Here is a 4,841-nt window from a genome sequence, read left to right on the forward strand (position 1 = left end):
CTGGGAGAGGAGTAGCTAGAAAGCAGATCAGCAGGAAGGGACCTGAGGGTGCTGGTGACAACAGGCTCAACATGAGTTAACAACCAAGATGACAGTCTTGGTTAACAGCATAGCCAGATAGTTAAAAGAGATTCTCTTGCTATGTTTAGCACTGTTGTGGCCTCATCTTTAATATTCTGTTCAGCTCTGGACTGCACAATATAGAAATGATGTTAAGGTCCTCAAAATCATTCAGAGGAGAGCAGCAAAGCAGGACATGCCTCCCAGACCTGTCCCCTATGAGGGTAGGCAGGTAGTACTTGAGTTGTCCAGTCTAGAGAAGAGGAGGCTCAGAGGCAACCTCTCCTTACCCTCTGCAGCTCCCTGTGGATGGTAAATGGACAGGGAGGTGGTTGATGCCCCACACCTGCCAGTGTTCAACACGCATTTGGATAATGCCCTTGGTCACTTTAGCTTTTGGTTAGTCCTGAAGTGGTCAAGCAGCTGGAGGATATGATTTTTGTAGGTATCTTTCAACTGAGGGACCTATTCTAAAATAGGAATAGTTTCTTATAATGTGTTTCTTAGATTCATGCTAAATTAGCTGTAGTGCTGATTTAGTTTTGTTTGAGACCATAAAAACAATCAGTAAGTGAGCCAAAAAGCACCCTACCAAACCTGCAGACAGGGTAGCACTAAGAAAGAAAATGATAGTAAATAAAAGATTTCTTGAAATATATATTTCTATCTCCAAGGAGACTCAGTCTGTGACAAAAACATCCTAAAACCACAGATGATGAAGTTGGTGGTGTATACTCATCTTCAGGGATATCATTGTGTTCTCAGTCAGTACTGGGAAACTGCAGGTCCCAGCTGTGAGTTGCTGATGCTGTTTATTTCTGTACATACAGACACAATGCCTCTCCTTACATTTAGATTAAACCTGTCAGTTGATCAGCTCTTCCTCAATAGCCTTGGTTTCCATAGTTCTACCTGTTTTCTCCTAGATTCTCCATTCGGATCACACACAGATCTCTGCACAGTGCTCAGCTGTAGCACTAGCAGTACCATAAGAAGTCTATTTCACATTCCTTTGAGAGAACAGCCAGTTCTATTTATACAACCTACTAAGGACTCGTTTTTGCAGCAGAATGAGAACTGACTCATTGCTAGCTTTTGAGTTGCCATGGCCACTAGATCTTTAACTGCATGTTCTGATCCCCATTTTCTCATTCACTGACTTGTAGTTAGACAGCATAACCAGAGAAATTTGCATTATCCTTCTGCAATTACACTGTTGTTTTTTTTTCGTAGCCTTCTCAGAACTTTCCTAAGCTCTGAGTTCTAACACAGTCCCTCTCACTTTAACACTGCCTGCAAATTTAATAAGCACATTTGTTCTGTAATCCACTCTATTAATCAAGTCAGTGAATAATTCCAGATCTTCAGAAACTTTTTGGGTAGGCCTTCAGAGGGATGTGATGCGTAAGATGCCTCTTTTTGCCCTGTTGTAATGCTATAATGAGATGGAAAGTATCAAATCACAATAACAGCAGGGTAGCAAAGTCTTTAGCTTCTGCAAATGAGAACAAGCCCAAGCACAGCAAATGCAGAAATTAAGGAAAAGAGCTCCCTACCTTTAAAAGGCCTCAGATAGGCAGGGATCTCCAGCAGACAATGCTCTCACCTCCGCTGCCTACCCTTAAATGAGGGGTAGATCCTGGCTTCACCCCTTCCAGTCACTGAGGTGCATTGCATTCACCTGAGCTCCCCTGGGTTGGCCCTGCCTTCCCCCCAGGTGCTCAAACAGCTTTAGGCCGTGACTTAGCATTTCTGCTATACCTGTATTTTAATAGTTAGTTGGAAGTTGTAACTCTTAATTCTGTGTCATCAGATGTGCAGGCTTTGTTATAAAAGAGAGGCATAATTATGGCTACATTTACTAGGCTATGTAAGTCTACATCACTACAATTAAGTGATTACAATTAAGACTAAAGCTGTGAGGAGTAAAAAAGCCCTTGACCTCATAATACTACCTTTAGAGGTACCTGAAACTGTTAGAGTCTGCAATTAAACAGCATTGGAACTATGCCTTCTTCACAAATACTGTTTTTTTTTTTTTTACTTATTTATTTCTACACTAAGTGTTTGTGTGTGGGGAAAGCTCACAAAAGCTCACCATGAAGCCAAAATCTCTGTCTCTGAGAAGACAAATCCCATGGTATATTCCAAGTTAAATTTATTTTTGTGATAACACAGAATTTGTTACAGCAGAAATTTATTTTGGAAGCTGTGATGCTTAGCGGGATTTTACAGAAGCTCATTGCACTCAGTGTGATGTAATAGAAATTAAAAGCCAACGTGGGCTTGGATCGCATGTGCAAAAGTATGTTCAGCTATCCAAAAGCAGTACCAACCAGAGCAAGTAATGCTATTGGAAGCACGGACAATCACCGTCAAATCACAGATGCAGGAATTTCCTGCTGCCGCTAAAACTACGTTTTATTCCTTGATTTAATCTCAGATGCTTGTTAGTATAGGAATGAATGTGATAAACCAGTAGCATATTTGAAAGACTACCCAGAATCGGCTGTAGGTGTCTTGCAAGGCCGGTTTAGTACAATGCACATGATTGAAACGCAGCCACCAGCAGATGGAGAGGTTTCAGTAGACTTCAATGTCGAGCAACATGGGAATTGCCAACACACAGAATTCAAAAGATGGTGGATCCAGTCAGGTGTGGGGTTCTTTTGTTTTTTGTTTTTTTTTTTTTTTTTTTGACGAGATGACTTGCCAAGTGTTTAGAACAGATGGTGTAACTAGTAGGTTTTATTAAAAAAAAATGCTAGTGTTGATGTAAAAAAAAGAAAAGTTACAGTATTAGCAGAACTGTAGTAGCTCCTTATAGGTACTTGAGAACATCTCCTGGATCTTCTACTTTTTTCCTAGTGCTTAGTAGGCTTCACACACACTCATTAGACACTACACGGCACCAACAGTTTAACCAATATTTTAATATCTTTCCATTTCAGTAATAGAATGTTTTGTTGCTGTTTTTCTCCAGTAATAAGGCACTAATATTTGTCAAAACTATTCTTCACCATGGCTCCAACCCAGCTATCCTTGCATTGTGACTGAGCTTTCACACATTTTGCATCCTTTTTGTGACTATTTGAAGAAGTTACAGGAATACACTTACCTCTGTCACTGCTGCAGTGTTGAGTAAACTGTTCCTGGTGCAGCCAGGAAAATGCAAGGAGACTCTTAGCTGCAGGGTCTCTTCCATGCAATGGCAAAGATGCCTCTTCTAACAGCTTGTTATTTATTGAGACTGTAGTGCTCAGACAAAATTCTGGGCAGGTCTTCATTTTTTATTGGAAAATTCGAAGTAATGGAAATGAAACTCTTCCACATCTATGGGAAAGCTGGAAGTACGTCTGGTCCAGAGTGGGATTGGAACTTGGGATGGGAATCCTGTACATTACTACCAGTTTGGCTAATCCTTTCTGCAATGTGAACCTGAAGTCCTTGCGCTTACTCCTTCTGGAGGAGGCTTCACCCTGAATCACCTCAAACTTAGGTGCACGGCCCCACTGTTTGTGTAGCCTGTGTGTGCTTGGTCTCTTCTTGCTTCTTAAGGACTATGTCAATAGTACTTATATGTACCCTTATTGGAAGATTTTACCTAATGTTTGATGTGTGTCCCTTAATCTGTATCTTGCTGAGCCTTATGTGCACTATTATATGCATTTCTGAAAGCAGATAGGTCTTATAACACTCATGAGGTGTGAGCACTGATGGCTCTTGGATCAGAACAGAAAAAATAAGGCAACCATAAGCCAGATAGCTCACCAATCACCTAGAAGTTTGGTGGAAAAGCTTCAGCAAGATTTTTGGTTGTTTTAGATGACATAGGATCTTCACAGTTAAAAATCCTGTGTTGTGATGACCACTTGCCTGATCTTTGTACAAAAAGTCCAACAAGATTTTGACACTAGTTCCCTAAAAGCTTACAGTGTAAGAAAGTTGTGGCATAGATTTGACCAGTAGATAGCTAAAGTCCTGAGGTAGCTAAATTTCTAGTGACTTTGGTAAATCATGGCCTTGGCGTCAATAGTTTCTTTTCAGGTTTTGAACACACACTAACTGTATGAATAGGTGTTCTCCCCTAGAATTACAAAATCAGTGTGTAAATGTGTGACAGTCTCAGAATCTGATCAGAACTGATTCAATCTGTCCAGGAGTAGAATTTCACCTTGATCGTTAAGTTCCTTTAGTGCAGAACATGGTCAGGTGGCTTTAATGCTATGAGACAGTAAATAAAATGGGATCATCTGTGTAGTCCAAAGTAGTATCAGTATTCCAGCTGAGCGTGTCAGTCTTACTCCCTCTATGAAATGCTGAGAGAAATGCCACTATGTGGCTGCTGAGACAGTCAATATGCTTTTAAAGTGTTTGCAGGTTCTTGGGCCATTTACTTATCTGCTAATAAGTATTAATCTATTCATTATTCATTATTTTCCTAAGAGATTCATTAACCTCTTAGGAAAAAATAGACTTAAGTTATTTCATGGGAGCCATACAGCTAACCCTTTTTTAAGGCTGGTTCAGTAATTTAGGATACATTTGGTGAGAAATGACAAAGAGTTGGAGTGACGTAAGTCTTTGGCAGTCTCCTCCTGTGAGACAGACTCTTCCTTCTCCTTGGCACCCGGTAGCTCCTTGCAGCTCTGAGCACTTGCTGAGTATAGATAACAAGGACTGTGCACAGCATTCTGGCTTCCATGCACCTCCTGTGTGTCAGAGTAACCTAGGGGAGGTGAGGGATTCTGGTTTGAAACAGATGGAGCCTGGTGTTCCAG

This window comes from Lagopus muta, chromosome 2 (assembly GCF_023343835.1).
Source record: "Lagopus muta isolate bLagMut1 chromosome 2, bLagMut1 primary, whole genome shotgun sequence".
Classification (NCBI taxonomy): Eukaryota; Metazoa; Chordata; class Aves; order Galliformes; family Phasianidae; genus Lagopus; species Lagopus muta.